Raw genomic sequence first — 18594 nt, forward strand, 5'->3', positions numbered from 1 at the left:
CCAATCAGATTAATCTACTTTCAGGAATTTAATAAATATTAAAAGAATGTGGCTGTTAAGAGTGATCTAAAGCCAAAAGAATGCAAAAAAAAGAGGCCTCATGGGGCAGCCTTTCAGGCATAGGAGCTCATATCAAAGCCTAGTGGTAAGGGAATAATCCTCAGCAAGCAGCAGCAATCTTGACAGAGAGACCCTAGGTGGTCCATTACATAGAGAAAGCTGCTGGTCCTTGCTGGAGTTTCCATTCCAGGGTACACGTATCCTAATAATATGCTCCCTTTCTCTTAACATTTGTTTTGCAAATGTCTGTTTGAAACCAACAGAACCCAACTATAATGTATATCTCATAAATGAAAAAAACCACAACTCAATGTAATTAAATAATCAGTTGAGTGGTACACCAGCTAGAATCCTGTACATGGCTCAAGACAGAACAGATGGATGGATGAATACATAAAATAACTAGTGTCTCTTGCAGGTTTATGAATAGTTTTTATTTCTCTTACTTAGGGTTCCTTTGATGACATCACATTGTCTAAGTAATTTTAAATTTTTTCCATTTTAGGGCTGGGCACGGTGGCTCATGCCTGTAATCCCAGCACTTTGGGAGGCCAAGGTGGGTGGATTGCCTGAGGTCAGGAGTTCGAGACCAGCCTGGCCAACATAGTGAAAACCTGTCTCTACTAAAAATACAAAAAATTAGCTGGGTGTGGTGACGGGCGCCTGTAATCCCAACTACTCGGGAGGCTGAGGCAGGAGAATCGCTTGAACCTGGGAGGCAGAGGTTGCAGTGAGCCGAGATCACACAATTGCACTCCAACCTAGGCAACAAGAGTGAAACTCTGTCTCAAAAAAAAAAAAAATTTCATTTTAATTTGCAATTGCTTTTCCCTTGTTGCTTTATAATTATTCATTCTTCAATATTATTTGAGCATTAAAATTCTGGATTTTTTTCAGTGATAATTTTAAAGAAAATCAAGTACACTGGTAGAAAGAGTAGTCTAAAGTTCTCCCAATTCAGTTATATTAGAATTCTAGATAATTTTTCTCATAATTTACTGCTTTTAAATTTGACCATATATCTTCACGTAATTTTGCTCATATTTTAATTATTTTCATTTCTCTTCATTACAGGGAGATATCTCTATACCTCATAAAATGTACACATTTTTATTAATGCATTATTTATACACTCTTCTAGAATGCTGCCATATTGTTTAATATGTGAATATCTGTCCATTATACAACTAGTGAAATAATGAAAAATAAAATAAAATGATAAAAAATAACCCAGAGGTTGATTCCCCAGTTAGACATATGTATTCCAAGTATTCTTCAGACATTACAGACTCACCAGCAATACATTACACCACTCAAAGGCATGTATTGCATTTGTTACAAGAGCATAATAAGCCATAACTAATGTGCATACTACAGTCTAATAGATCACGAGTTAAATGACAATGGAAGAATTTACTAAAATTATTAGAAAAAAAGGACCTTTTTTGTTTTTTGGAGACGGCGTCTCATTCTGTCGCCCAGACTGGAGTGCAGTGACGTGATCTCAGCTCACTGCAACTTCTGCCTCCTGGGTTCAAGCGATGCTCCAGCCTCCTGAGTAGCTGGGACTACAGGCACCCGCCACCACACCTGGCAAATTAATTTTTTTTTTTTTTTTTTGAGACAGAGTCTTGCTCTGTCGCCCAGGCTAGAGTGCAGCGGCATGATCTTGGATCACTGCAATCTCTGCCTCCCGGGTTCACGCTGTTCTCCTGCCTCAGCCTCCTGAGTAGCTGGGACTATAGGTGCCTGCCACCATGCCCCGCTAATTTTTTGGATTTTTTAGTAGAGACAGGTTTCACCGTGTTAGCCAGGATGGTCTCGATCTCCTAACCTCGTGATCCGCCGGCCTTGGCCTCCCAAAGTGCTGGGATTACAGGCGTGAGCCACCACGCCTGGCCAAATTTTTTGTATTTTAGTAGAGATGGAGTTTCACTGTGCTGCCCAGGCTGGTCTCGAACTCCTGAGCTCAGGCAATCCGCCTGCCTAGGCCTCCCAAAGTGCTAGGATTATAGGCGTGAGCCACCACTTACCAGGACCTAAAATTCGACTTTCTATTACATTAGCCTCATCTTCTAATTTTTTTTGTTTGTTTTGAGAAGGAGTCTCCCTCTGTCACCCAGGCTAGAGTACAGTGGCACGATCTCAGCTCACTGCAACCTCAGCCTCCTGGGTTCACGTGATTCTCCTGCCTCAGCCCCCTGAGTAGCTGGGATTATAGGTGTGCACCACCACACCCAGCTAATTTATGTATTTTTAGTAGAGATAGGGTTTCACCATGTTAGCCAGGCTGGTCTCGAACTCCTGACCTCAAGTGATCCACCCACCTCCGGCTCCCAAAGTGCTGGGATTACAGGCATGAGCCACTAACGCCTGGCCTCATCTTCTAATTTAAACACTATACAGAATTAGGGAGAAGCTGAGATCCCTTGAAGTGTTTATCTATATATAGTCAAATAAGGGTGTGAGTAAAATTCCTGAACCCTCAGAGGCATACTAGGTAAGTGGCCTCCACTATGCCCCACAAATAGAATTTACTTCTAAACTAGAATTGTGATGCTAAATTGTTCCAGTGGGAATGTGAGCTTATACACAATAAGCTCCTAAAATATACTCACTGATAGACAACCAGCTAATGATTACCTCCAACTTGAGTTGTGATCTTTTATGTTATTGCCAAGGAAGGGGACTTTTTGATACACAGAATTATGAGGTTTAGTCATATAATATTAGAAAAGGAAAGACTGAGATGTTTAATCTAGCCCTCTTATATGGCAGTTGGGAAATTCAAGCCCAAAGAGATGAAACAGCTCTCCCAGAGTCACAAGAAATGTCAGTGGCAAAACTGCTACCAGCCCTCAGATCACTTTCTTTTAGTCCAGACTTTACTGCTCTTTGAGTTATTCTCATAATGTCCTTATTGTTTTGTTTTTATTTTTTTATTCTAAAATAGGCAAGATGAAGAGACCGGAGAAGAAAGTAATATTTGTACTAGCATTTGATGCCTGGTCTGTTGCCTTCCCTCAACTCCATCTAGGAAAGAATAATTACCTTCACCTTCACTAAAACTCCATAGTAATCAGTGGCAAATCTAACTGGCCTCTAAATCTCAGATTTCTCCTTTCCATTAATAATTCCTAATATTCAAGGTAAAACACTGCTGTAAGTGAGGTTCTAGCAGTCTTATCGACTGCTTCCTGAGATAAGAATGGGGTTTAAATACAGGCTTTTAAACTATAAAGGAAGACTAGCCCTGTCAGATAAGAAAACATTTTATAAAGTTTCTAGAATAGAACAACATGGTAGTAGTGTCTGAACAGACAAAAAGAACACTGGAATAGAAGATGAAGTCCAGAACACACACAACTACATAAGGAAATTTAGAATATGGTAATGGTAGCGTCTCAAAGCACTGAAGCAGATTTTAATAAATGTTGATGGGGAAAACTGAATAGTCTTTGGAAAAAGATAAAAATTAGATCCATACCTCCTACTATACACAAGGATAAACTCCAAATGGATCATAGATTAAAATGTAAAAACTGAAACCATGTAACTGTTCTACTGTTAACTTCGTTGAGTTGGAACTACAATTCCTGGAACCCTCTTCTTTGTATGGGTTCAGGTTAGAATATGCCAAAAGAGGAACTTTTAAGAAACTTGGGAGGTGGAAGTGAAATAGTAGCTACTGCTTTCTAAGAGTCTTCATTGACTAATATGATGGTGCCTGGTAAGTTCCAGTTTTTCATCTTTCTCCAGGTGACTGCTGATCTTGCTGACCTACAGCAGTCCCAGGTCCATCACCAAATGCCTCATAATGATTACATGGAAGCAACATCTTCCCCACAGATTCCCTCCCCACCACCTTCACAATCCTAGTTCCGCAGCTAGACATGCTTGGCTTCTCAGGTTTTTCTGCCAGCTCCAGTTTGTCCACTTGCACCAGCTTCAGGAAGAGAGATTGGTGACTTTTGCATCGATCCTCCAACACCCTCTTTTGGACTTTCATTTCTTTAGCTATTCCCACATTTGCATAATGTCTATCCTGTATTAAATTCCTTATCCTGTAACATGCATAGTGAATTTGCTTGCATGAGCGATATAATTATTGGCCTTCGGAGTAGAGTTCCAAGGTGAAGAATGAAAAGGATGGGAATCTGGAATTGGTTCTTTGATCTGCCTAGACTTAAGTCTTTAAAGGCATTCGTGACCCCATTGATAGTGATAAATAGGACACTGGTGATAGGTGGCAACAGTGGCAAACAGATAATACAAGTATTGCCTCTAGTCACCTGAAGTCAAGTGCCAATAAACTGCAAAGCTTCGGGTGACCAAGACGCTGATGCCATTGTACAACAGTACATGTTAGTGGAAATAGAGTTTAAGGATATGGGCTTGGTCGACTGCTTCCTAAGCATGCTGGAGAACTTGAGGAAAAGAAAATTATTATCTCAACACTTTAAATTCCAGCGTACGTTCAGAGAAAGGAACCAGAAAGCTTCTCTATGATTGTCCTGAAAGATGTCCTTATTTTCTGAAGCCACAGGTTCAAGATTTCAGAAAACTAATTAGGAAATAGAAGGAACGGAACTCTGAAAAATAGGATAAAGACATACAAGCAAATTCTAATGAAGCTGAGGACCTCAAACCCCTAAAGGTTAATCTTTCCTTGCCTGAGAACCTATAATGGCCTCTCCCAAAGTAATTACCTGATTAAAGTAATGGCTGACTAAAACCTGGAACTCCATTTCTCCTTTGTTCCTTTTTCCCCTCTTTATCCTGCCTTCTTCTGGATCAAGTGAGCATTTTTTTAGGATCTAATTTTACCTCCTCTATTGACTTTGTGTTCTTGTTCATGTGCTCTCGCTCGCTGGTGCATTCTCTCTCTCTCTCGCTCTCTCCCCACCCTTTTCTCTCCCTTTTTCTTTCTCAATGGTTGCTCTCCACAGCCCTCTTCAACTGAGATTCTATGATAGAATTAAACAATAATGTCCTAACATGTCCACTGTATGTAATGATCTAACCCCTCTCCCACGCATCCTAGAATAGTACTAGTTACATTCCATTCTTAGGAGAATTGAGACAGCAGTTACTCAAATCATTTTCTGTGTTTCATGGTTGAACTCCAGTTGAGAAAGACTGCTAGGGTTTACAGTACACATCTTTAAATTAGTACAGTCTACCTTTAAATAATATTAACTGCTTCGTGTATAATGTAAGAATATTACAACGGTATGTACTTTCATTTCTCCCTCTTATACTTTGAGCTATTATTGTAATGTATTTTTTTTAAACATGTTATAAGCCCCACAATACACTGTTATCACTGCTGTGTTACCTAGTCAATCATCTTCTAAATAAAATCTTCAAAATACATGAAAAAATGAGGGCTATCACTTATATTTATCTACATATTTACATTTTGGCCTCCCTTCTTTCCTTTGTATAGAATCAAGTTTCTGGTATCATTTTCCCTCCACCTGAAAAAATTCCTTTAATAGTTCTTCAGTGCAAATCTGCTGGCAGTAATTTTTCTCAGCCTTTGCTGAAAATGTTGACTTCACCTCTATTTTTGAAGCAGATTTTTGCTAGATACTGAATTCTGGGGGGAGAGTTTTTCTTTTAACATTACCAAGATGTCATCCTACCATTCTCTGGCTTGTATTGCTTCTAATGAGAAGTCAGTACTCATTCTTATCTTTGTTCCTCTTTAGGTAACGTAGTTTCTCCGGCTGTTCTTCAGATGCTCTCTTTTATCATTTATTTTCAGTAGTTTGATGATGTTGTGCCTAGTTGTGACTTACTTTATGTTTTTACTGCACAAATGGGGTTCACAGCTCTTTGGGTATGTAATTTTCATATTAGGAAATTCCTTCATCATTATTTCTTCAAATATTTGTATGCCCACTTTCTGGGAATTCAATTACACATATTCTAGTCTACCTAATAGTATCCAATGGATCACTGAGGTTTTATTAATTTTCCTGGGTCTTTTTTCCTTTGCTTCAGTTTGGATGTTTTCTACTGATGCATCTTTAGGTTATCTGATCTTTTCTTCAGCTGTATCTAATCTCTTATTAAGCCCATCCAGTCATTTTTCATTTCTGAAATTGTATTTTTCCACTCCAGAAGTTTCATTTGGTTCTTCTATCAAATGTTCTCTTCTAAATCTTTGAAAATGTTTATAATATCTGTTTTAAAGTACTTGTCTGTTAATTCCATCATCTGTGTCATTTACTTGCAAATCAGTCTATTCTAAGACTTGTTTTTAAGTTTTTTAAGGATGAGTCGAGCATAGCCTTTACCAGGGCTGTTTAGTTCTACTCCTAAGATACAGCCTTTTTAGGGTCTCTATTAAGTGTCCTGGGTGTTCAACAAGGTCTTTCCGTCTGGCCATGTGGTAGTTCTGGTAGTTGTTCAACTCCCAGGTAGTTGTTCTTTCCCTCAATAATTATTTTTTGCCTGGCTTTGTGGAAACCAACCTCACACAAGTATAGCACAGTATTCACCCAAATAGTGAAGAGGACTCACATATAGATTTCTGGAGGTCTTTATCTTTGTTGCCCCTTCCTGTCTCTGTTCCACAAATTCCAGATGGTTCAGACTCCCCAAACTAATATCTATTTTTCCTCAACTCAATGAAACCATTGTGCTCTATGAGGTTCCTCTCCTTACGACATGACCTGCAAAGTATTCTAGGTAGAAACAGAGTAACTGTAAGGTTCAATGCTCTATTTCCCTTCTGTCAGGGATCACAGTTCTGCGTGATTTGCTCAGGTCTGAAAACAGTATTTTCATATATACTGACCAATGTTGTAGTTGTTTACAGTGGAAGGACTAGTTATTCCATCATGAACAAAGCAGAATTTTTACTCTTTTTCTTTCCTTTTGCTTCAATTTCCCTTCTATCTAACAGTCCTGTTCAACGGAACTTTCTGCAATAATGGACATATTCTATAATCTTCTTTGTTCAATATGGTAGCCAATAGCCACATGTGGCTATTGAGAACTTAAAATATGACCAGTGACTTTTTATTTCAGCTTGGAAATATAAAACTGGAAAGAGCACCACTCTACCGTACAAGAAGAAAAAAAGCTGGACAAAGTACAAATCAATGACTTTTCTTAAATCAATCAGAGAAGTGAAGTCACAGGGTAGACAACTAACCTAAAATATATAGAGAAGCAAGCAACTACAGACAGAATGAGCATTTGCTTACCTGAGATAGGTGCTGCTAAACATCATAAAAGCCAGTAGGAAGATTGAACAAAACAGTTTTACCAAATGCCAAAGGTTTAACATAGTCTAGCATGAGAGCATGAAGCCTATGGAGAACACAGACAAAGAGAGGTTATTGCTCTCATGTAGGTTTTTTGTTTTTTTTCCCCAGGAACTCTACCAGCTCTCACAGGAAACACTGATTAGAAATGAATGGGACTTGAAAAAAGAGATGGAGACATATGGGCATATTCTGATGAAGATGAGGACCTTGAGCCCCCAAGATCTCTACTTGCCTAAGAATCTGTAACAGCCTTTCCTGAAGTAACTGTCCTGAAGGAGATCTAATCTTCTTTAGACTTACCTCTCATTCCCTCATCATCTCTCATTGCTTCTAGACCAGGGTTTCTCAACAATGTCACTACTGACATTTGGGAATAAATAATTGTTTGTTGTGGGAGCTGTCCTGTGCCTTGTAGGATGTTTAGCAGCATCCCTGACCTCTATCCACTAGACGACAGAAATGAATGAATCTGACTGTATTTCAAATGAGTAATAGAATCATATTAAAGAATAAGAACTAACCCAAGAAACTTTTCAACCCAGTATTTTGACTATGTGCCCTCAGGCAAAGACAAAAACAATCCTTAGGAAATACTGAATTTGTTAGGGAGTTTGTTTTACAGTGGTATGAATTAGTACTTCTGAAACCATATTCTGTATATTAGAGGACTGAGATAATATACAGAGAATAACAGAAAGTCATGTTCCTCACTGTTGGAGAAGCGAATGACAAATACAGAAAGAAGAAGACTAGAAAGAATTCTGCTGTGGTATTAAATTGGAATTGGGGGTATCTATAAGGATTCATAATCTTTAATACTTTTTAAAAATATAATACAAAAATAGCTACAGATATATGTATATAAATGGTGTATACATACATGTATATATAAACATGTATCTATAGGTATACATATGTATATATCTGTATACATCTATATACACACAGATACATGTATACATGTATAAATATATATATTTTCCCTAGCTTAATCTCCAGAGAGGACCCCAAAACATTGATACCTCATTAGAAATGAGCATACCTAGCACAGAGATCTTGATTTCTAAACCATTCTCCCTTAAAGGGAACCAGGGCTAACTAAAGAAATGGCAGCTTGTGGGACCTGGGCAGGGAAGGCAAACCATAAGGCCGGAATATCTTGATGCACCACAAAGTAAATAAATGCTCAAAGAATAATGGAGACAAGTCAAAAGAATGTAGTAATTAGCTTAAAAGGACTCCCAGTCTGGGACAATTTGAGTAGCAAATCAAATTAAATAACAATAGAAATAGTCCTTTAACCCATTTAGCAAAATAAGAAATAAAATAATTCATGAGATCACATTGATACAAATGAATAAATAAATGGTGGAAATGGGAAAGCTCTTTCTGGTAAAACATCAATATAGAAGGAATGAACAGAAAATGCACAAAGTCTAGTCTCAAAATGTCTCCCCACAAATAACTTATACATTACAAAAGAAAAAAATAGTAACTTCACGGTAGAGAAACCCGGCAGACCCCACCTGAACCACATGATCAAAGTTCATTTCCCCAGGTATGAAGTACCCCAATACCATGTGTCTCTTGATAAGATGTACTGAGAAGAATAAGTATCACTTCTGTAGTATTTTTGCCCCAAAATGGAAAACGAGGATCTAATCATGAAGAAACTTAGATAATCAAATTAAGGAACATTCTATAAAATAAATGGCCTGTATTCTTAAAAAGTGTCAAGGTCAAGGAACATAAAGAAAGGCTGAGGTTCTAAGCTGACATGAAAACTAAATGCAAAATCTAATCCTGGATTGGATCCTGGACAAGGAAAAACAGCAGGTCAAACATTTCTGGGATAATTTATTTAATATTAATATAAAATTTGAGTACGAGCTATGGATTTGATAACTGGACTATGATTATGTAAGAGAATACCCTTATTCTCAATAAATACAAATTTAAGTATCTCAGGGCAAAAGGGAACTGTATGTAATTTACCTTCAAATGGTTCGAGATTAAAAATATATATAGAGAGAGAAAATATGGTAAAACAAATAGGGAAAATAATTATTGAATCTGGGTAAAGGGTACACAGGAGTTCTTTATACTAATCTTACAACTTTTTTGTAAGTTCAGAATTATATAAAAATAAAAAGTTACAAAAATAGGCTTCTTACTCCCTCATGCTTTAGGTATGGGACTTAAAGTAGTTTGGTTATGACAATGTAACAAAGTGATAATGAAATTAGAGGAAGTATAGAGAAAGGGAAATAAAATAATTAGGATGTGTTTTGTGGTTATACACTAAAAAATATCAGGCTTTTTTGTAAATAAAAATGCTAAGTGAGGATATAAATGAAGCATTTCTAATCATAAAGAGACGGCCAAAAAAAGACTCATTCAACAGAATTCCAGGAGTACTACAAGAAGCTTAAAAGTGATACTTTGAAGATAAGAAAAGAAGCATTGGTAAGTAAAATGACATAGCAGAAACTATTTCAGGGGATCTTCGTAACAACTCACAGAGAGCCGCTGCTTTTTGTTCCCTCAGTGGAATACACTGCCTGTGCCACAGCACACCAATTACCTGTGACTACTGTCTACTCTCCAGCATTCCCCGGCCCTTTACTCCTTCTAATGGAGTGGGTGGTACACTTTACCAAGAGTCTGTTATGACTGCTCCCAAATAAGTTTATATCACATTTACTCATTACAGTAATTATGCCATCTGACAGAAACTGATGAACTACAAGTGCAGGAAAAAAGCTCTTGTTTCTCTAAAAACTACAGTGAATACTTTCGAAAGACAATGAATCTGAGGCAAATTTGATATAGAAAAAGCCATAAAAATCTAGAGAGGTTGTGCACTTAGATTTCTTTTTAAGTGATGCACTCAATTTTTACAACTCTTTGAAGAAAATGAAATTGTAAATGGACGTGGTTTATGCAGGAATTATTTTACAGAACTCTAAGCCTTGAATTAAAGAAAAGTCATTTGTTCTATATCTTAAGGTTATTGGGTCAGTTTTTTTAATGTTTAATTGAAATAATATGTTTGAATATGTATATATCTTTGTTATAATTTCTATTTTAAATGATTTTTTTCCATTAACCAACTAATTACTGGTGCTGACTGGATTAAATAAGTTTCAATTTTACTTAATGTCTGTGACCAATAATATGAAAGAGGCTGGAAGTAATAATAAGCAGATTCATTTTAGAGGACATGTTAAAATTAAATTGACATCGAATTGGGCAGGCATGACCTGATACACTGCCTCTCAAACTATGTAGAATGGTGCTGATGTGCAAACTATTACTGGTCTGTGACAAGATAGGTACAGAAAATGAGAGTAAATATTTAAAATCCTTTACAAATCAATTTGACAGAGTCATTTTAATCTATTTAATCTAATAATTAAAAAAAAAAAAAATGGGCCAGGCGCAGTGGCTCACACCTCTAATCCCAACACTTTGGGAGGTCAAAGCAAGTGGATTGCTTGAGCCCAAGAGTTTGAGACCAGCCTGGGCAACCTGGCAAAACTCCTTCTCTACAAAAAAAAAAAAAAATACAAAAACTAGCCAGCCACACTGTCACACACCTGTAGTCTCAACTACTTGGGAGGCAGGAGGATCGCTTGAGCCTAGGAGGCAGAGGTTGCAGTGAGCCATGATCGTGCCACTGCACTCCAGCTTGGGTGACAAAGGGAGACCCTGTCTCAAAACAAAACAAAACAAAACAAAAATCTGGAGTTTTCATACTTGGCTCCTTTTTTTCCCTTTTTTTTTTTTCATTTTTCTCTGTGTTTTTATTTGTATTTTACAAAAGTGCTAATCTATAATTTAAGACTGATGTTTAACCACAGGGAGTTTGAAAAGTACTCCCCTTATACTGTGTGAGTTTTGATGCTATCATGAACTACAGACTACAGAGCTAGATAAAGTAAGATCTGGCCCAGCAGCGAAATTCTTAAGAGTTTGAGGCTTGAGTTTTAGAGAACGTGGATTATATAGCTACTGTAAGCCTCACTCCTTTAGTGGCATGTGGGGTGGGATGGGGTCCAGGCATAATGAGAATGTCCTCTGACACAGAAAAAACAAGCAGGCAAAAGGTAAAAGGAGTGGAAGGTGGGGAGAGGACATAAGGATAGAGAAATAAATGTAGAATAGCTGTCCTCCAACTTCCTTGAACACAGACAGTTCATTTGATTCATTCAACAAATATGTACTGAGCACTTACTATGTGGTAAGCACTGTTACAGGCACTAGAAATACAGAACGCACAACATGAAGAGAAATCGTTGTCCTTATGGAGCTTAGATTTTAGAGGTGAGAAAAAGACAATAAGGAAAATAAATTATACATATTTATTTTGCAGAATCTAAGATGTCATTGATTATTAGATACATCGATTTTAGAAATGCTAAAATGTGAAAAATATATATGCCAAGAATCAATAAACATGGCAATAAGTTAGACCAGGGTAAGATCTGAGGGGAAAATAAAGTAGTAAGGAAGGAGGATAAGCAGAGTTGGGTGGGTTTGAGTAAAAGCCTGAGGGGAGTGACAGAATGAATTAAGCAGATCTCTAGGAGAACAGAGGGAAAAGGGAAAGACTAGATGGAGAGAAGCCACTGCTTTAACACAGAGAATGCTTTCATAAAGACCACATGGATTCCACTCAGTGAAACCTCCTTCAACCACTACATTTACAGCTATCCTTCGTCTCCTTTCAAATATGAGGAAAATAATTTACTGAGAAATAATGTATCTTGATTTTCTAATCAGAAGGTAGGCCAAGGATGATTCAACTATAGAGAAGGAAAAAACTCAAGAAAACACACTGTTATATCTAAATCAGTGAACTGATAGGCAAGTGCTCTTGAATGATTTAACTGACTTCAGAAATTGTTCTCTTGCTATCAGGGTATAAAGAAGGCAAATAAGCTTCAAAAGAGAAACCTAAAGCTCTGTATTTTCTCTTCCCCGAGTACTAAACAGCTGCTCTGAATTCTCAGCACCTCTGCTTCCAGGGGCTTTTGATCCATTATTCAATGTTTTTAATTCATGACAAATTACATCTAAATTTTCTTGCTCATGTTCATTTATGGGACATTTTTATCTTGTCATCTTTTTTCATGCACCGTGCAAGCAAGAAGAAAATATCCAGCACAACATACCCTTCAGAAACAAGCTAATGGCACAATTTGGTGTCAATTTCACAGCTCAGTGAAGTGAAAGTGATCTAGCTGGTCATCCACATACACCTAGAAGGAGGTCTACTGCAAGTGCCCAGCCTTCATGTTGCTTGTGTCATGCCTACAAGCAAGATAAGTTCAAGTAGAAACACTATGTATTCAGAAAGAAAGCAGTTATCATTCAAATGCCCTTAGAGCTAGCTAGAACAGAACGTGGAGAGATAAAGCAGAGCCAGACTTTCATTTTTATATTGTGGAGAGTTGTTTTTCAGAAGTCATGCCTATATTCACAAATGGTAGGGAACAGTAGCTTCCCTTTGGGATTCTGATAATGTTTAGAAGCAGAAATTTTATTTAACGGATGCATGAAAATTGAATAACTATCTCAACAGTTTCTCATGCTTTATAATGGAGGCAAAATCACAGACTTTCAACTAATATAAAACCAAAATGCCGCAGGAAGAGTATGCAGCTCCTATTATTAACAATTACAATAATACCAATATCATTATTTACTAGCACATTGTAATGACTCTATTTCATCCTTAGGCCAATTCTGTAAAGTAAGGCGGTACATACATATTAATGATTTTCCCAGTTTTATAGATGAGGAGGCTGAATCTAAGGTCACACTGTTAATAAATGGTATAGTCAGAACTTAAATCCTATTTTTTAGGGTGGACTCCAAAATACCACAAAAGAAATGAACATCTCACTATACTTCAAACTTATGAGCTATAATTACAATGTTCTTAGCCAAAGTACCCTATGCATTTCACATGATGCACTAAAATAAATGCAATTCACAAATAAATGTTAAACACTGTAGTCTTTCGCATTGGCACTTTTGTCTTTAATGTTGGATCAAGCTAATGAGACTGCTTTCAGTGACTTACCACACTACAGACAAATTAACATTTACCACTGCCTCTAGAACAAAGGTCAAGCTCTTCAACCTGGCCAGTAAGACCTTTCACAATCAGGCTCCTTTCCAATCTTAGCTTCCTATACAGACTTTTCACTGCAATCAAAGAGTGACAGTAAATATTCATGAATATGTCTTGAATTTTCCTGTTTCCTAACTTATGCTATTACTTCATCTGAAATGCTTCCTATGTTCTTCTATCAAACTCTTACCCATCCTTCAAAGGGAAGCTTAAGTATACATCTTCCATGAAGCTAAAAGTAAATAGTGAGCTGTGTTCTTATTATTTACTCTTAGCTTTAATGGTAGAAAAACTTCCTCTTTAAGAGCCCAACATTGTCCCTTACACATACTACACATTCATATATTTGTTAAACAGAAGGAACACAATGTTTAATAATAGAAAGAACATGGCATTTGTACACAAGAGACCTGGGTTTAAATCCTCCTTTTCCACTTACTGAGCAGATCATTTGGCCTCATCTCTAAAATAGGGAATAGAAATATCTACATCAGTGCTGTTTTGAGGTTTGAATGAGTTATGATATGCCAACACACCACCCCAAGGTCTGGCATAAAACAGGTGTTCAAGAAATGTTTGCTGAATCTGTAAAATAAAGAGGCTAGACTAGATGGACTCTAAGGCTTTTTTCTGGTCTATAATACTCTGTGATTCTTTGAGAAGCTAATCTTAATACTTTTCATGTAATATCTTATATTGCTACTTGTTTCATGTGTCAGTATTTTATGCAACTATGCTAGGAATAGACCCTAGCATAGCTGCATGTGGTAATGATCACAGTGACCAAGTATTTGGCACCTTACATATGTAAATTATCTCACTGAATCCTCATACCAACTTAATGACAAAGGAACTATCTTCATTTTCAAATGAGAAAACTGAGGATCAATGGTGCTAAGTAACAGACCGAAGACCACAGTCTAGTAAGTGGTGTAGTTCAGCTTTCACCCCAGGTCTCTGACTTCAAAGCTCCTATTATTCTTAGTGTGCTATGGGGCCTCTTGAAAAAATGTCAAGGAGAAGGAAGACCCAGCATCATAAATTAGTAAAAATAAGGCAGATTAAGAGATGGGGATGTGCTACACTTCAATGAAAATGGCTTTTTAAAGGAAGATCTATACACCCCAGCACCTGGTTAGGAAAAAAAAAATGCATTTCTTGAAAGTAAACAGCATGCAAGCTCACACTGAAGCAATGGGAAACTTTTACTAGAGCCCTACCTGAGGGCAAGATCTGTCTGACCCTGGGCAGTTATGCCAAACATAAAAGAAAAATTATTAAGATCAAGATACGTGGCATTCTTTCTAAGACACTACTTTTTTCATAAGTATAAGCAATAGATGATGCTGCTGCTGGGTGCCTGCTAGGACTGCCAGGGACAACACTCAATAAAGAGTGTCTCTAGTGACAACACTCAGGAAGGAAAACAGACTGTACAGTTTGTATATCTGGGCTCTTCAATCATAGAAAATTGAGGGAGTCACACTGCCAGCCAGCTCTTCAGTATGAACTTTCTCATGGTGTGGGTGTGTAAGTCACTGGGATAAGGAATATAATGAGAATCATATGTGACTGCCTGAGTGAAGCTGAGAGTTGCTTACAGTTCAACTCAGCTCAAGAATCACTATTGGCTGCCCCTATGCTGCTTGAGGCACTGGGCTGGGCACCCAAGAGCAGGTGAGAAAAGAGATGAAGTCGAGCCTTTAGGCTGCTATACCATGAGACAGAGGTGGAAACAGATTGCTTCACTACAGTGGGATCAGAGCTACCTATAACAGACGACATCTCACCATTCTCTGAGCACACAGAGGATACCAAGCCCAGACTGGGGGAAGAGAAATAGAGAAGCTTTGCTGGGGGAAAGGGAGGTGATGTCTGACCTAAATCTTACAGAATGAGAATACTTTACCTTGACAAAGAAGGCAGAGAAAGGCCTTGTCAACAAAACAAACAGAGGTCAAGAAAAGGCTAAAATGTATATGATATATGTGGAGAACTAAAAGCAGTTAAGCTTTCTAGAGACAACAGAAGGGGATGAGGCTGCAGAGAAGGGAGGATCCCATCTTGAATGGTTTTGACTACCTACCATGAGTCATTGAAGGGTTTAAGTAAGGTAGGCGCATGGTCACATTTGCATTTTTAATACAAAAAAAATCCCTTTTAGAAGCAGCTAGTAAACCCCTTCTTTGCAAATGAATTGTGAATTGTTAAGAAACAATATCATAGTATGATAAACATTCTAAAAGAACTCAGTCACACTGTTTGCTGCTTACTCGTAGCAGGGCCTGAAGCCCAGTCAGTATTAGTAAGTGACCTATGATAAATGACCCATTCAACTCTGCAGTAAGGCTGGGGACAGAGAGGGGTCTGAAGTGTCCCTAATGGAAACAGCATGTGTTCTTGTATTTGTATTCACTGAACACACCACATGTGGTGCCCACACATGGCTGAAAACTCCAGGAAACCTTAGAGCCCCTATCTATCTCCTTGACAGTTCTCACTGTAGCCAGCCTGGAAACTAGGGGCCAGGCTGGGGGCTGAATTTACCTTATTGTCCGCTACTTTCTCAGGCTCTTCTTCATCATGGAAAAATAAGAGTTAATTCCAAAGGTGCTCTTAAATTAAGGAGGATATTGGAATTTAAAACAGAATACAATTCTTAACACTGACAACTAAAAAAATATTGTGAAGATAACCAATATACACCCTACATCATACACTACCTAAATAAGTGGCTAATTTTTTTTTCCAGTTCAATAGTTAAGAAAGAGGAGGAAAAACTTGGAATATGATACCACTTTGCTGATTGCAGCTCTGTCCTTCATAATACAGACCTACTGAAACCACAATGGAGTTGCTTACTCAAGGAGATAGAAAAGATCCTGCCCAAAATATCTTGTAAAACTATAGGGCTAATCTATGGGGCCAAGAATAAAGGTCTACACTCTTATTTCAAGTCATCGTTTTTCGCAAGTTTATTTCCTACCTCTTTCCGTGAGGGCTTGGTAATTCACTGGCCTAATTTCTCCCCTTTTCCACATAATAAGAACAAACTAAAACTTAAAGCAGTATTGGGGCATTTAGCAGGGGGGGGAATCCAGAACCATACAAACTGCTTCCTTGTATAGCAGCTTTATCATGTGAGTAAATACTTACTGTACATGTTAATTAATAACAGGTAGGACTCAGAGGAATAGCATTAATTCCTTAATCCTCCAAATCCCTCGATTTGTACTGTATTATATAATTCTTTATATACCCTAATAATAATGTATCCCCTGAAGAGAACCACAATAAGAAGACAAAGCAAGTACCATAACTGGAGGAGGCAGAATAACCCAGAGGTCGAGAGCACAGCTTTTAGAGGAAGACAAGCCAGCGTTTCAAATCCCCACTCTGTCACTTGGGAGCTGTGACCTTGAGTCTTCTTATTTGTAAAATGAGGACAAGAACAGTATCTGCCCCACTGGGTAGCTCTGAGGATTAAATAAGTAAATGCACAGAAAGTCTTTATTTCAGTATCTGGCACGCAGGAAAAAAAAAATGCTCAATATATGTAAGCTCTAATTATCATCACTTCTCATAGGATAGCAAGGCAACTCACTATCCCTACAGATCTTAGGAATAGGTAGAACAAAATCTCCCACAGGTAATTTTTAAAAATCTTTAAAATTAATTTTTAATTATACTAGTAGTACATGAGGACATTCTCCTTTGCCAGAGATAATTTAAGTGAATTCCTACTTGGAGTCAGAGGGCTGAATGAGATAATGTCTTGCAATCTCTAGTAGCTCTAGGAACTGATGAATTTCCCAAGGACAAGGGCAAAAGGTCAGCACCTCCACCAGGACCTGTAATGCAACTGGGATTCAGCCAAGCTTCACTTCCCCCTGAGGCAGGGTTTCATGCCCTCCGCGTTGCCTTGAGCTCTCCCTGAGACAGGCAGACCCTTAATGGTAAACACATTGTCCAGCAAAATGAGAGGATGGATGTGTTTCCAGCTCAGGAAACTTAATAAAAATTCTTTATCTATTTTATTGAAAACTCAGTTCTGAGACATTACCTCAGAGGTCAGGCCTGAAGACCAGCCATTCATTGTTTCAAGTTGAGACCAATCCACTGTTCCTCAGAGCGGCTTCTTTGAGGATTTCACTCCTCTTATTGTGATTAAAATGAGGACTCTCAGCTACTTACATATAAAATTTCAATTAACACCCAACTAAAAAATTAATTCTACACATCAGAGAGGTGTCTAATGTAAGCAAGTGGCAAATCTCAGTCCCAGGACAGTCATGGAGATACATAAACCATTTTCAATATTTGAAAAGGAAATATAGTTTCTCTAGGAAAAACTATGCAGTCTAACAAAAAGTCACATTTCTTTGCTGTTCCCAGAATTCTATCAGCACAGTACAGCCATTCTGATTACTCACACTGATCACTTCAGTGTGAGGTTTTTCTTTTTAATGTCCTGGACGACATAAATTGAAAAGACTATTTAGGCACTCTTTGGTTTATTTATCCATTTGTTATATTCCAAAATTTAAAACTCTACATCTCTCATAAGATTTTTAGCCTTACTATTCTTAAAAGAGGGATTATTATAATTTAAATACTTTAATCTACATTCACAAATGTAATATATTCCAGTTAGTCATCCTTTGGTATCCGTAAGAGGTATCCGTGGTATCTGTGGGAGGTTGTTTCCAGGACTTACCAGCAGATACCAAATTCCAGGATGCTCAAGACCCTTGTATAAAATGGCACAGTATTTCCATATAACCTATGTATATCCTCCCTCCCTTCTAAGTCATCTCTAGATTACTTAAAATACCTAATTTAATGTAAACTCCATATAAATAGTTTTTATGCTGTATTGTCTAGAGAATATTAGCAAAGGAAAAAAGTCTGTACATATTTAGTATAGACACAACCATTTGTTTTTCCCTCAAATATCTGCAAACAGCAGTTGGTTGAAGCCACAGATGCAGAACCCATGGATATAGTGGGCCAACTATATTCTAGTTATCTGACTGACAAACAAACCCTTAAGGGACTGGAAACAGTGGCTGAGATGCAAGCCTAGAGATGCAGACATCAGAGAATTCA

The 18594-nt window shown here is 37.7% G+C and overlaps 1 protein-coding gene and 1 non-coding gene across 5 annotated transcripts in view; both read right to left on the reverse strand.

Annotated features, from left to right (window-relative positions):
• TTC28 (tetratricopeptide repeat domain 28) overlaps window positions 1–18594 on the reverse strand; it is a 740175-nt gene that overhangs the window by 268940 nt on the left and 452641 nt on the right. The window lies entirely within an intron of this gene.
• LOC129023758 (small nucleolar RNA SNORD42) lies at window positions 503–570 on the reverse strand. Its single transcript, XR_008496905.1, has one exon. It is a non-coding gene; the product is annotated as a small nucleolar RNA SNORD42 (small nucleolar RNA).

The sequence above is a fragment of the Pongo pygmaeus genome, chromosome 23 (genome assembly GCF_028885625.2).
Source record: "Pongo pygmaeus isolate AG05252 chromosome 23, NHGRI_mPonPyg2-v2.0_pri, whole genome shotgun sequence".
In the NCBI taxonomy this organism is placed as follows: domain Eukaryota; kingdom Metazoa; phylum Chordata; class Mammalia; order Primates; family Hominidae; genus Pongo; species Pongo pygmaeus.